Raw genomic sequence first — 16,005 nt, 5'->3', positions numbered from 1 at the left:
CTGCCAAATCTATGACTATATTAGAGACACATATTTCCCTCAGATTACATAAACCCACAAAGAATTTGAAAACAAACCCAATATTGATAAACTCCCATATCTATTGGCTGAAATACCACAGTGTGCAATCACAACAGCAATATTTGTGACCTGTTGCCACAAGGGCAAACAGTGAAGAACAAACACCATTGTAAATACAACATGGATTTATGTTTATTTATTTTCCCTTTTGTACTTGAACTATTTGCACATCATTACAACACTGTATATAGACATATGACATTTGGAATGTCTTGATTCTTTAATATTTACTGTTATTTTTTTATTTGACTTTAGTTTATCTATTTCACTTGCTTTGGAAATGTAAACATATGTTTCCTAGTTTCCCATGCAGAGAGAAAGAGAAAGGGAAAGAGAAAGAGAGAAAAAATATTATGCCTGAGCATTAATGGTTTTAAACAAATGATTAGTTCTCTGCAGGATGGAGAGGAGGAGATAGTGGTGGGTAACACGGTGTCAAATCTTCAGCAGAGCATGTGTGAATGATCACACAGAGTGTCTGACAGCTCCCGGCATGGAAACATGTCAACATGCTGACAGATGCCCTGCTATTGGAAGGTTGGGATGACTTTTTATTTGACCAGGTTTTCACTTTGGTCAATTATAAAGTACCACATTCAATGTGGTACTTCATTTTCAATGTATCAAAATAAACTAGAACATTCTTGTATTTTATCATGTATTTACAGTAATTAAAATACATGTATTTTGTATTTTAAACTACAAAATTGATTTAGAAGCAGGCCTCCGAACAGCTACAACATTTTCAGTAACGGTTACAGAAACATTTGACTTGCTCTGACTTGGATATGTTATTGTTTATCTACCTTAGTTGAATGCACTGTAAGTCACTCTGGATAAAAGTCTCTGCTAAATGACCAAAATGTATATGTATATGTGAAAAAGAACATACCAAAATGATCTGCGGGACAAAGCAGAAAGATGTCTGTCTCCAAATAATCTGCGAGTCAACAAAATATTTTCATTGTCACGTTGTATAAATGATTGGAAAAAGGCACAGTAATATGTAATAGGGGGTTTTAAAACTCCCCCCAAAAATACAACATGCCATGAAAAGGCACAGGGACAAAGCCCAAAACAAACACATATAAAAACACAGGGATGCAACCCAAACCAAAGAGCGTGGTTACACCTCTAATAAATACACAGAACGAGACCCATAATACACTACATGGGGTGAGATCCGTAATTACAAATGCACAACAATACACAATACATGCAGCACGATCGCCGAAACCACAAAGCAGAGGTGGTTAAAATAATTTATTACATTCAAAACCATTCATACTATTACAAAATCATAATTCTCATTCATTCTTAATTAATTCTATTTACAAAAACATCAAACAAAAACAAACCTCAGGGGAGCATCGTCCCTCCCCATCATACCTAACCAATACCTAACCCTTTCCCTATCTCCCCTTCCCTAATCTATCTCCTTACCAAACTCACTCTAACACTCCCAGCCCTAAACCCCCTTTCCACCTCTCCCGTGCCGCATGCTTCCCCCACTTCCTCTCCTCCCTCTTCATCTTCCCCCTCAAATCACCTTCCACCCTTCTCACTATCCCTTCCACCCCCCAATCTCTCCCTGTCTTGACTAAATTCTGCCTGGCTTCCCACAGTCCCTTTTTAAAGAGACTCATGAGAAGCCAGAGCAGAAACCTGTCCCTATCCGTTCCCTTTGCTCTCCCTACGCCTCTCTCTAGCCTAGCCCATGTCAAAACAAAATCACTCCTAACCACACCTAGCATCACCCGTGCCCTAGCCCAGACTAGTCCGGCAAAGGCACAGTCCCAGAAGGCATGGCGCACAGTCTCCTCCCTGCCACAAGAGGATCTTGGACAGGTGGGGGATTGCACCAAACTATACCGGTACAAGATGGCACGTACCGGCAAGCGCTTATGGAGGCCCAACCAATTCAGGTCCTTGAGCCTGTTGTCCAGGCCCCGCGCCTGCACTCCCTCCCAGACCACTGACGAGATGCCCGCTACAGGCGCAGGACTCCCTGCCTGCCTGACCTCCTCGTACAGGTGCCTGTGGTCTAAACCTACTCGGGCAACTTCAACCTCGGGGTGCGCACACAGCCACTTGGCCGCATGGCCAAAGTGCCACGGCAGCTCCACAAAGCAGAGGTACTCAAGACCAACGGCCATGGGAACAATAACCAACAAGACAATGGTGAACAGAGGGCTCATATATACAATTACTAATCAGGGGAATTGGAATCAGGTGTGCGTAATGAGACATTTCAGTGACGCCTAGAGGCCGGTGACACAGACCTCAGAACGGAGCTGTATCCCTTCTAGCCGTAACCCTTGCATATGTATGTCTCTTGTATTGTTGGCCTAGGCTTTTGGCTAACAAGCAATCAGAAAGTGTCTCATTGTGTCCATATTATGAATTGTGAATAAGCTCTGTATTGCAGAGATTGTTAAATATTTGATCTACAAAACCTTGTGATCTACAAAATATAATTTAGACATCACCACCACTAAGTAATGGGCTTTTATAGCTATCAATCTTAAACAAGTTTGTGTCTAGAGATAAGGAAATCATTCTTAAAATAGCTTATTCACAGTGAATCTCCAGTTTTTCTGAAAAAGGTATTTAGTTAAATTAACTTTATTGATCCCTAGAGCGGGAAATTGGGTAAGGAAGACCACATCCATTATTTTTCATGTTTATAGAAACTAGAGTACATGTAATAAGATCATCTCTTTTAGCAAACCTGTAACAGCCTCAAACTAAATACACAATCACTTCATAGTCGCACGACTACAGGTCGATGTTTCGAATGAAACATGTAAGCCATCCATCCCATCCCCTCCATAACATCTCTATCTCCTCTCTCCAGCCACTCTCCTCCATCCAGAGCCCATACTGTGTGACGTAGGGGAGTTTCACTGCCATGACCAGGTGACCTGTGTCCCAGAGGGCTGGCTATGTGACAGGGAGCCAAACTGTCCAGATACCTCGGATGAAACACAAGACAGATGTAAGTCACTCACTCACACGTTCATCCATGCTACCATTCACCATACACTTCAATAGCGCCAGACAGATGTAATTCACTAATTCATTTATTCACCCATTCACCATATACAGTACTTCAAGGTCACCATATTATTTCACATTCTGTGATCTCTTATTCCATGGTTTTACTTGCCTTTAACTGAACACATTATTTAATCGTTCTGCAAATTCTGAGCATAGAAACGGGTATTGCTTCATGCTTATATCCATTTGAGATATTTAAGCACATTTTATTATATTTTATGATATGAAATGTAGCAGGGTGACCAGATAAGAATCCACTGCAGTTGCTGACAGATACAGCAGCTTTTACTGTTCACAATTCTCTCCATAATGTTACATCTTGATATTTATAGTGGAGGCTGCTGAGGGGAGGATGGCTCATAATAATGGCTGGAATGGAGTCAATGGAATGGTATCAAGCCGAGTGGCGCAGCGTCACTACAGACCCTGGTTCGATTCCAGGCTGTATCACAACCGGCCGTGATTGGGAGTGCCATAGGGCGGGCCATCAATTGGCCCTGTGTTGTTAGGGTTTGGCCAGGGTAGGCCGTCATTGTAAATAAGAATTAGTTCTTAACTGATTTGCCTAGTTAAATAAAGGTTAAATAAATCAAATTAAAATTAAAATCAACCACATGGAAACCATGTTCTTGATACCATTCCATTGACTCCATTCCAACCTTTACTAGCCGTGATGATTACAGTACCCTATTGACCTCCTGTTTGTGAGAAGATGGTACAGTATTTTACTTAACCATGGCATGTAATTCCAAGGTTGCAGTGGGCCTTGTCTTCCCCGCCTCACCAGGTATTCCATTATCATTTAGATTAATTGTGTTGGCTCCATTTTATTTACTAAGCCTGTAGGGAGAAGGCCCTGAATATTCATCATGGGAATTTGGCGCAGCTCATTATCATGGATTATGTATTTTTTTTAAAGGAATTAGATCAGCTTTGAGTGCTGCAAAGAAAAGCACAGTGAAATTAAACCACTCCTGTTTATAGGCTACCAGTGCTTTGGTTCCAATACCTTACACCATGCCCAAAATGGACGTGCTAACTTTTATAAGGTGTATAACCACAACCGACCTCCATTCATATTTCAATCGCCCACGTGGGTATAGCCAACGAGGAGATGACACGTGGGCTTATGCTTTTAAAAGCCAATGGTGAGACGGTAGAGGAAGGACTTGCAGCGTGTTCTGAGCCACAAATAGAAGCAATTTCTATTTAAACGCCTGTCAACGCAGACGCTCGTTGGTGCGCATGAGCAGTGTGGGAGCGATTATTGAATAACATGTATGTGTACATTTATTTTGCAAAGCTCATGCACGCGACGCGGGCGGTGTGGTCAACATGTTAGAGCAGGTTTTCCAAGAGCCGGTCATCCCCCCCTTTTGGTTTCTCCCTGGCACTACACAGCTGATTCAAATAATAAAAGTTGATGATGAGTTGGTTATGTGAATCCACTGTGTACTGCTAGGACAAAAAGCTAAACGTGCACATAATGGGGGCCCCAGGACTGAGTTTGGGAAATCCTAGTGATGGGAAACCAAGGCTTTTAAAAGGTGTCGTTGGTGCTCTCACCATATTGTTCTGAAAAATGTTTCATTACTCAGGGCATCAGTATCTGTTCACAATGCACATTAGTGAAATCTGCTGGTCAGAAATAAATATAAAATCTAATTTTATTGGTCACATACACATGGTTAGCAGATGTTATTGTGAGTGTAGCGAAATGCTTGTGCTTCTAGTTCCGACAGTGCAGCAATATCTAACAAGTAATATCTAACAATTCCACAATAAATACATCTAAGTAAAGGAATGGAATAAGAATATATAGATATATGGATGAGCAATGTCAGAGAGCATAGGCTAAGATTGCAATAGATAGTATAGAATACAGTATATTCATATGAGATAAGTATGTAAGATATGTAAACGTTATTAAAGTGCCATTATTAAAGTGACTAGTGTTCCATTTATTAAAGTAGCCAATGATTTCAAGTCTATGTAGGCAGCAGCCTCTCTGTGCTAGTGATGGCTGTTTAACAATCTGATGACCTTGAAATATAAGCTATTTTTCAGTCTCTTGGACCCAGCTTTGATGCACCTGTACTGACCTCGCCTTCTGGATGGTAATGGGATGAACAGGCAATGGCTCGGGTGGTTGGTGTCCTGGAGGGCAGATAATTTGCCCCCGGTGATGCGTTGTGCAGACTGCACCACCCTCTGGAGAGCCTTGCGGTTGTGGGCGATGCAATGCCATACCAGGTGGTCATACAGCCTGACAGGATGCTCTCAATTGTGCATCTGTAAAAGTTTGTAAGGATTTGTATTTGACAAACCACCTTTCTTCAACATCCTGAGGTTGAAGAGGCACTGTTGCGCCTTCTTCACCACACTGTCTGTGTGGGTGGACCATTTAAGCTTGTCCGTGATGTGTCCGTAGAGGAACTTGAAGCTTTCCAGCTTCTCCACTGCTATCCTGTCAATGTGGATAGGGGGTGCTCCCTCTGCTGTTTCCTGAAGTCTACGATAATCTCCTTTGTTTTGTTGACATTGAGTGAGAGGCTATTTTCCTGACACCAAACTCCGAGAGCCCTCAACTCCTCCCTGTAGGCTGTCTAGTCGTTGTTGGTAATCAAGTCTACTACTGTTGTGTCATTTGCAAACTTGATTATTGAGTTGGCCACGCAGTCATGTGTGAACAGGGAGTACAGGAGGGGGCTGAGCACGCACCCTTGTGGGGTCCCCGTGTTGAGGATAAGCCAAGTGGAGATGTTTTTTTCCAACGGCACGTCAGGAAGTCCAGGACCCAATTGCACAGGACAGGGTTGAGGTCAAGGGCTTCAAGCTTAATGATGAACTTGGAGGGTACTATGATCCTGAATGCTGAGCTATAGTCAATGAACTGTATTCTTAAAAAATATATATTTTATTTGAACCTTTATTTAACTAGGCAAGTCAGTTAAGAACACATTCTTATTTACAATGACGGCCTAACAAAAGGCAAAAGGCCTCCTGCTGGGGCGGGGGCCTTGAATTAAAAATAAATAAATATATACAATATAAATATAAATATAGGGCAAAACACACATTACAACAAGAGAGACAACACTACAAAAAGAGAGACCTAGACAACATCATAGCAAGACAGCAACAAATGACAACACAGCAACACAACATAACAACAACATGGTAGCGATACAACATGGTAGCAGCACAAAACATGGTACAAACATTATTGGACACAGTCAACAGCACAAAGGTCAAGTAGGTAGAGAGAATAATACATAATACATAATAACACAAAGCAGCCACAACTGTCAGTAAGAGTGTCCATGATTGAGTCTTTGAATGAAGAGATTGAGATAAAACTCTCCAGTTTGAGTGTTTGTTGCAGCTCGTTCCAGTCGCTAGCTGTGGCGAACTGAAAAGACGAGTGACCCAGGGATGTGTGTGCTTTTGGGACCTTTAACAGAATGTGACTGGCAGAACGGGTGTTGTATGTGGAGGATAAGGGCTGCAGTATATATCTCAGATATGGGGGAGTGAGGCCTAAAATGATTTTATATATAAACATCAACCAGTGGGTCTTGCGACTGGTATACAGAGATGACCAGTTTACAGAGGAGTATAGAGTACAGTGATGTGTCCTATAAGGAGCATTGGTGGCAAATCTGATGGCCGAATGGTAAAGAACATGTAGCCGCTCGAGAGCACTCTTACCTACCGATCTATAAATGATGTCTCCGTAATCTAGCATGGGTAAGATGGTCATCTGAATCAGGGTTAGTTTGGCACCTGGGGTACAAGAGGAGTGAATATGATAGAGGAAACCAAGTCTAGATTCAACTTTGGCCTGCAGATTTGATATTTGATGAGAGAAGGACAGTGCACTGTCTAGCCATACTCCCATGTACCTGTATGAGGTGACTACCTCAAGCTCTAAACCCTCAGAGGTAGTGATCACACCTGTGGGAAGAGGGGAATTCTTCTTACCAAACCACATGACCTTTGTTTTGGAGGTGTTCAGAACTAGGTTAAGGGTCTTCTTAGGGCTAGGCGTCCCGCCAGCTGGACACCTGTCGACAACTTCAGGTGAAATGGTAGGGCGCACAACTTAAATAAATAATCATAAAAATTATACCATGTGATTGTGAGGACGGCTCCCCACATCAAAATATTTTTCAACCTGTACAGGCTTCATAAAATCACAAATAGCATTTAAATATTCACATACTTTTTGAAAATCTTCCTCTGATTTGCAATCAAAAGGGTCCCAGCTACAACATGCATGGTTGTTTTGTTAGATAAAATCCTTCTTTATATCCCAAAAAGTATGTTTAGTTGGCACGATCGATTTGAGGAATCCAATTGTTCAACATGCAGAGAAAGGAATCCAAAAAGCAACCTCTAGACTTTGTTAAAACAAGTCAAAATACATTTCTATTCAATCTTCAGGTAGCCTAAAATGTAATTAAACTATAATATTTCATACGGAAAGAAGTATGTTCAATAGGAAAGCGAAATTAGCATGTGCGTGTCCTCTTCATCACGCGCAGACAGACTTATTTCCAAGTCTGACTCCCAGTATTAAAACTCAAAATTCTCCCTCGTTTGGGAAGAAACAAGCATGAAACCTTGAACAAAGACTGTTGACATCTAGTGGAAGCCATAGGAATTGCAATCTGGGAGCTGGATTTGGATATTACCCTATACGTTCCATTGGAAGGGAATGGGCTCTTGGTTTTGGGCTCTTGGTTGGTTTTTCTTTGGATTTTCTCCTACCATATCAATTGTGCTATCACCTCATACATAATTTAAAAAATTCTACGTCAAAGTGTTTTCTATTCGATGGTACCAATTAAATGCATATCCTGGCTTTTGGGCCTGAGTACAGGCTGTTTACTTTGGGCACGTCAGTCAGACAGGAGGTGGAAAACATAGACCCTAGCCGGAAGAAGTTTTAAGGGTTGAGAAAGCTTTTTTGGTCACAATGTAGAGCATTTTATCCGGGGAAGGGCCAGCTGAGTATAAGACTGTATCATCTGCATATAAATGGATGAGAGAGCTTCCTACTGCCTGAGCTATGCTGTTGATGTAAATTGAGAAGAGCTTGGGGCCTAGGATCGAGCCTTGGGGTTCTACCTTGGTGACAGGCAGTGGCTGAGACAGCAGATTTTCTGACTTTATACACTGCACTCTTTGAGAGAGATAGGTAGCAAACCAGGCCAAAGACCCCTCAAAGACACGAATACTACTTGGGCGGCCCACAAGAATGGAATGGTCTACCGTATGAAAAGCTTAGGCCAAGTCAATAAAAATAGCAGCACAATATTTCTTAGAATCAAGGACAATGCTGACATCATTGAGGACCTTTAAGGTTGCAGTGACACATCCATAACCTGGGCGGAAACCAGACTGCATACCCGAGAGAATACTATAGACATCAAGAAAGCCAGTCAGTTGATTATTGACAAGTTTTTCCAAAACTTTTGATAAACAGGGCAAAATAGAAATAGGCCTATAACAGTTAGGATCAGCTTGATATCCCCTTTAATTAAAGGACAAACTGTGGCTGCTTTCCAATCAATGGGAACCTCCCCAGAAAGGAGAGACGGGTTAAAAAGGTTGGAGATAGGCTAGGCGATGATAGGGGCAGCAACCTTAAAGAAGAAAGGGTCTAAACCATCTGACCCAGATGTTTTTTTGTGGTCAAGTTTAAGGAGCTCCTTTAGCACCTCGGACTCAGTGACTGCCTGTAGGGACAAACTTTGTAGTGGGGAAGGGGAAAAAGAGGGAGAAGCATCAGGGATAGTCACATTAGAAGGGGTGGGAGATAAGGAAATCTTGGACGGGCAAGGAGGCATGGCTGAGTCAAATACGAGACCTGACTTAATGAAGTGGTGGTTAAAGAGCTCAGCCATGTGCTTCTTGTCAGTAACAACCACATCATCAACATTAAGGGACATGGGCAGCTGTGAGGAGGAGGGTTTATTCTCCAGGTCTTAAACCATTTTCCAGAACTTCTTGAGGTTAGACCCACAGAGAGATAACTGTTCCTTAAAGTAACAAATTTTGGCCTTCCGTAAAGCCTGGGTGCACTTACTTCTCATTTGCCTGAACGACACCCAGTCAGCTTGAGTATGCGTATGCTGACCCTTTCGCAAAATGCAATTCTTGAGGTGGAGTAACTCTGCAAGATCACGGTTGAACCAGGGGCTGAACCTTTTTAATTCTCATTTTCTTTATGAGGACGTGTTTTTTAACACACCACTGAAAATATAAAAAAGAAGCTCCAAGCGTCTTCGACAGAAGGGATCAAGCTGATTCTATACCATTTTACAGAGGCCAGTTCATGAAGGAAGGCTTGCTCTTTAAAGTTTTTTAGCAAGCATCTATGACAAATCAGGACAGGTTGTTTCACTGAGCAGCCATTATGAACACAGGCCGTAAAACAGTGATCACTAAGGTCATTACAGAAAACACCAGACTGATACCTATCAGGATTATTTGTGAGGATAACATAGAGGAGAGTAGCCTTTTCTGGGTGTACCTTGTGGAATTGGTGTTCATCTGAGAAAGATTTAGGGAGTCCCATTGTTTTAGGACTTGGTCAGGTGGTTTAAGAATGTCCCAGTTTAGGTCACCTAGCAGGACAAATTCAGACTTAGAGTAAGGGGCCAGGAGAGAGTTTAGTGCCGGTGCTGATTGAGGACGATAGCTATTTGAAAGTTTAATGCTTAAAACCAGCAAATCAAAATGTTTAGGGACAGACTTGGTGGAGACAACTGAGAACTTAAGGTGATCCTTGGTAAAGATTGCCGCTCCCTCACCTTTGGAAGATCTGTTTTGCCGAAAAAGGTTATAACCAGAAAGGTTAACATCAGTATTCACTCTTTCTTAACCACGTCTCAGTAATGACCAACACATCTGGATTGCAGCTGTGAACCCACACTTTCAATTGATCCATTTTAGATAATAAGCTTCTAGTGTTAACGTGCAGAAAACCCAGGCTTTCACGAGAGCAGAAATCAGTTAAGCAGATATCAGAGCACAAGTCAGAATTGGAGCTAGCAACAATAGATTGGCCAGGGTGTACATGCACATTTCCAGATATCATCAACAGTAATACAATCAAGGCACGGCATAGTACAGGGAGAGCTCTACAGTGCTGACATCTGAATGTGCATCAGATGGCAACAAGATCATATTGTATAGCAATTTCATCAGGTAACATGAATACAAAGCTGGCGAGAGGTGGTGAGAATAGGATGGGAGGCCAAAAGTCTGTGTAACCAATAGAGAGTCAGAGTCCCGAGTTTGGGAAAAAAACATAGCCTGTCCCACGGTAGGGTAAAGAAAGTTTGTGGTCAACAAAGCATGCAGGAGTCATGAGGCAAATAGCAAAATGCACAATAATTCAAATAAATATATAACGACTTGGGGCTAGCCATTGTAAGTTCAGAGTCACTCGCCCCAACAGTGCATGTTTGCTGGAGACGAGCGAAAGCTCGGGAGAGAGGGGTGAGTGTGGTGGGGGTACCTGTACCAGACAGGGGGAGACAGGCCAGGGCAGACGGTGAACAGATCAGATCGCCAGGTGGAATCCAAGCAGCAGTGCAGCAGGCAATGGGAGTAGGTGTCACACCCACTTGGGAGAAACTTTTATTTCTGGAGGCCAGTTAATTGTCTTTGAAACAGCAGGAGGGGGCTTCAGAGGATGCTTCAAAGACTCCTGACACTTGTTGGGCCCAAAGGCCTTTTACTTCACACCTAGTGCTAATTGAATTTGTATCTGGCTCAGTTCCAGGTTGGAATGGTGTCCTCAGGTCTTTGCTGTTTGTTGGCTAGAGCACCCTCCATATAGCTTGGAAAAATAAAACCTTGGAAGCAGTAATCTCTCCGGTTAAGGCCATACTGTGGAGGGTAGCATCCTGCATATGTACCTGCCTAAAAATCCAAGTTTACCTAACTCCAAATCTATCCTTTTGTAAACATAGGTATTCCTTTTGTCTTAGATGAGATTTGGCAGTGTGCAGTGATGATGGTGATTTCATGGTCTGTGGACCTATTAGGGTGGTAAGCTAATTTTAGTGGGTCTAGGGTGACAGGTAAGGTGGATGTCATATGATCCTTGATTAGGCTCTCAAAGCAGGGAGTGCTATGGGGGAGTGGGAGTGCTATGGGGCGATAGTAATTTAGTTCCGTTACCTTTGAATTCTTGGGTCAGGAACAATGTTGGACATCTTGAAGCATGTGGGGACAGCAGACTGGTACGGGGAGAGATTGAATATGTCCATAAACACACCAGCCAGCTGTACTGCACATGCTCTGTGGACGCGGCTAGGGAAGCCGTTTCGGCGGGTAGCCTTGCAAGCGTTAACATGTTTAAATGTCTTACTCATGTCAGCCATGTAGAAAGAAAGTCCACTGTCCTTGGTAGCTGGCCACGTCGGTGGCACTGTGTTATCCTCAAAGTGGGCAAAGAATTTGTTTATCTTGTCTGGCAGCAAGACGTTGGTGTCCGTGACGTGGCTGGTTATCCTTTTGTAGTCCGTGATTGTCTGTACACCCTGCCACATACGTCTCATGTCTGAGCCGTTGAATTGCAACTCCACTTTGTCTCAATATTGATGTTTTGCCTGTTTGATTGCCTTGCAGAGGGAACGACTACTCTGTTTGGATTCTGCCATATTCCACGTAACCTTTCCATGGTTAAATGCGGTGCTTCCTGCTTTCAGTTTTGTGTGAATGCTGCCATCTATCCATGGTTTCTGGTTAGGGTAGGTTTTAATAGTTACAGTGGGTACAACATCTCCTATACACTTATTGATGAAATCAGTAACTGTCTCAGTGTACACGTCAATATTATTCTCGGAAGCTACCCGGAACATATCCCAGTCCGCGTGATCAAAACAATCTTGAAGCATGGATTCAGATTGGTCAGACCAGCATTGAATAGGCCTTAGCACAGGTGCTTCCTGTTTGAGTTTCTGCCTATAGGAAGAGAGGAACAAAATGGAGTTGTGGTCAGATTTGCCAAAAGGAATGCGGTGGAGGGCCTTGTATGCATCCCGAAAGTTCAGAACTTCCAGTGAAGTTCCTTGAGGGCCTTCGTGGTATCGGCTTGAGGGGGGATATACACGGCTGTGACCGAAGATAATTATCTTGGGAGATAATACGGTCGACATTTGGCTTTGAGGAATTCTAGGTCAGGTGAAAAAAAGGACTTAAGTTCCTGTGTGTGTAACAATTACACCATGAATCATTAATCATGAAACATACACCCCCGCCCTGCTTCTTCCTGGAGAGATGTTTATTTCTGTCGGTGCGATGCACTGAGAATCCAGATGGCTGTACCGACTCCGACAGTATATCCCGATAGAGCCATGTTTCCGTGAAACAGAGTATGCTACAATCCCTGATGTCTCTCTGGAAGCATCCCCTGCTTTGATCTCGTCAACTTTGTTATCTAGGGAATGAACATTAGCGAGTAATATACTCGGAAGCAGTGGGTGGTGTGCGCACCTCCTATGTGTGACTAGAAGACCGCTCCGACTTCCTCTTCTCCGGCGATGTTGTGTGAGTCTGATTATCAGATACTGTAGGCATTCTCTTTCGCCAGTGTTTTCATCAAAACTCTGTGGTGCAGCGGTAGGTCGTTGGCTTTAGTAGGCTAGTATAATTTGGTACACCAGGTTTGCATTTGACATCATGCTTCCCTTTTTGACAAAATACAGCCTTTGTTAGGAGATATTGTATGTGTTATCAGTGATGGCACCATACAATACTTTATTAGTGCTTTGTGTTGAATGTAGTATGATTGATGGATGTATCTTATCCAACCAAATAAGAGGCTCTGTGTCTAAGGATGTTTTTCTTTGGACATGACATTTCCCAGTTGAACTCCATGTAGTTGTACCCCACCCTGCATATTCCAGGGAACGGTCATGTCATGGTACCATTTGCTGGTACCGTTTGCTTGTCCTTGGCTCTGCCTCTCCCTCAGTGGAGAAGTGTAATCACCACATGTAAAGCCCCAGAGGGGAGACCAGCCAGGCATTCCATTACACACACACGCGCGCACACACACACACACACACAAACACACACACCTTCCATTAAAGTGAGACTGTAGTAGGCCACTGGTTCAGATGCTCAGCCACGGCATAGCTTACCCTGCAGGGACTGGACTGCTGACGCTCGCTACCAATACCATACTGCACCAGGGGAACTAGAAAACAGGACACTCTCCTGAAATGGCTAAAAGAAACACCAGTGAAAGTGGCAATTCTGGGAGTCCCAGAGCAAAGCAGACAGTCTCGACAGAGAGAATGAAGAATTAAAATAAAACCGTGTTTGGGAGTCCAGAACATTTTGAACCTTAATCGATAGAAGGTAAATTTATTTCAATATACAGTGAGCTCCAAAAGTATTGATACAGCGACACATTTTTGGTTGTTTTGGCTCTGTACTCCAGCACTTTATATTTGAAATGATACAGTATAATGATGATGAGGTTAAAGTACAGACTGTCAGCTTTAATTAAAGGCTATTTTCATCCATATCGGGGAAACCCATATTCATAGAATGCAATGACTCCTTGACTCTACACATTTGTTGGATGCATTTTTTGCTGTTTGCTTTGATTGTGTGTCAGGTTATTTTGTGCCCAATAGAAATGAATGGTAAATAATGTATTTAGTCATTTTGGAGTTACTTTTATTGTAAAGAGTAGAATATGTTTCTAAAAACTTCTAAATGAATGCAGATGCTACCATGATTATGGATAATCCTGAAGGAATTGTGAGTAATGATGAGTGAGAAAGATACAGACGCACAAATATCATACTCCCCCCAAAATGCTAACCTCACTTGTTATTGTAATAGGGAGCGATTAGTCAGCATACCTTGGGGATATGACATTGTGCGTCTATAACTTTCCTGAAATGCAATAAGGAGGGGACTTGCAGTGCGTGGAGAGTCTCAAATAATACAAAGTTTTATATTAACGTTTGACTACGCAGATGCTTGTTCACACGCACAAGCAGTAGGAGTGAAATGATTGAATAACATATGTGTACATTTATTTTACAATGCTCACACAAGCAATGTGGCCGGTGCGGTTTGTGTGTAACTATGAACTGGGTGATTCGAGCCCTGAATGCTGATTGGCTGACAGCCAGTTTATAATAGCAATAAGGCACCTCGGAGGTTTGTGATATACAGTGGCTTGTATTCAGACCCCTTGACTTTTTCCACAATTTGTTATGTTACAGCCTTATTCTAAAATTGATTAAATTGTTTTTTTCCTCTCATCAATCTACACACAATACCCAATAATGACATGAGCATAAGTATTCAACCCCTTTACTCAGTACTTTGTTGAAGCACCTTTGGGAGCAATTACAGGTCTTCTTGGGTATGATGCTACAAGCTTGGCACACCTGTATTTGGGGAGTTTCTCCCATTCTTCTCTGCAGATCCTCTCATCTCTGTCAGGTTGGATGGGAGCATCGATGCAAAGCTATTTTTAGGGCTCTCCAGATATGTTTGATCGGGTTCAAGTACAGGATCTGGCTGGTCCACTCAAGGACATTCAGAGATTTCTCCCGAAGTCACTCCTGCATTGTCTTGGCTGTGTGCTTAAGGTCATTGTTCTGTTGGTAGGTGAACCTTTGCTCCACTCTGAGGTCCTGATGGCTCTGGAACAGGTTTTCATCAAGGATCTCTCTATACTTTGCTCCGTTCATCTTTGCCTCGATCCTGTCTAGTCTCCAAGTCCCTACCCCTGAAAAACATCCCCACAGCTTGATTCTGCCACCACCGTGCTTCACCGTAGGGATGGGGGCAGGTTTCCTCCAGATGTGACGCTTGACATTCAATCTTGTTGCTCATGTTCTGAAAGTCTTTAGGTGCCTTTTTGGCAAACTCCAAGCGGGCTGTCATGTGCCTTTTACTGAGGAGTGGCTTCCGTCTAGTCACTCTACCATAAAGGCTTGATTGGTGGAGTGTTGCAGAGATTGTTGTCCTTCTGGAAGGTTCTCCCATCTCCACAGAGGAACTCTAGAGCACTGTCAGAGTGACCATTGGGGTTCTTGGTCACCTCCTTGAGAAGGGGGAGCCCGATTGCTCAGTTTGGCCAGGCGGCAAGAGTCTTGGTGGTTCTAAACTTCTTCCATTTAAGAATGATGCTGCAGAAATGTTTTGGTACCCTTCCCCATATCTCTGCCTCGACACAGTCTCGTCTCAGAACTCTACAGACCATTCCTTTGGTTTTTGCTTTGACATGCACTTTCAACTGTGGGATCTTATATAAACAGGTGTGTGCCTTTCCAAATAATTTCCAATCAATTGAATTTACCACAGGTGGACTGCAAACTGTAGAAACATCTCAAGGATTATCATTGGAAACAAGATACACCTGAGCTCAATTTCGAGTCTCAGAGCAAAGGGTCTGAATACTTATGTAAATAAGGTATTAATGTTATTTATTTTTAATACATTTGTAAATATTTCTTAAAGCCTGTTTTCACTTCATCATGATGTTGTAATGTGTGTTGATTGCTGAGGATTTTTATTTATTTAATCGATTTTAGAATGAATACTTTCCTAAGGCACTGTATGGCCATTATACCACTGTCACGAATCCCGCCGAACATGGTGCCTCTTCCTGTTCGGGCGGCGCTCGGCGGTCGTCGTCGCCGGCCTACTAGCTTCCATCGATTCCCTTTCCTTTTGCTTCTGTTAGTTTGGTCTAATTGGTTACACCTGTTTTGAGTTTAGTTTTGTTTGTAGGCTATTTAAGGGCACTAGGCCCGCTGGCTATTGTGCGGGCTTGTTCTCTGTTTTATGGTGTTGGTTTAATTTGTGGTC

General features: G+C 42.8%; 1 pseudogene; it reads left to right on the top strand.

Moving 5' to 3' along the window:
• The first annotated feature begins 2,180 nt into the window (after positions 1-2,180).
• The window catches only part of LOC109870738 (low-density lipoprotein receptor-related protein 1B-like), a 332,082-nt pseudogene continuing 318,257 nt past the window's right edge, over positions 2,181-16,005 (top strand).

This window comes from Oncorhynchus kisutch, linkage group LG26, assembly GCF_002021735.2.
Source record: "Oncorhynchus kisutch isolate 150728-3 linkage group LG26, Okis_V2, whole genome shotgun sequence".
In the NCBI taxonomy this organism is placed as follows: domain Eukaryota; kingdom Metazoa; phylum Chordata; class Actinopteri; order Salmoniformes; family Salmonidae; genus Oncorhynchus; species Oncorhynchus kisutch.
Note: the sequence above shows the minus strand (reverse complement) of the source record. Positions and strands in the feature narration are given on the sequence as shown.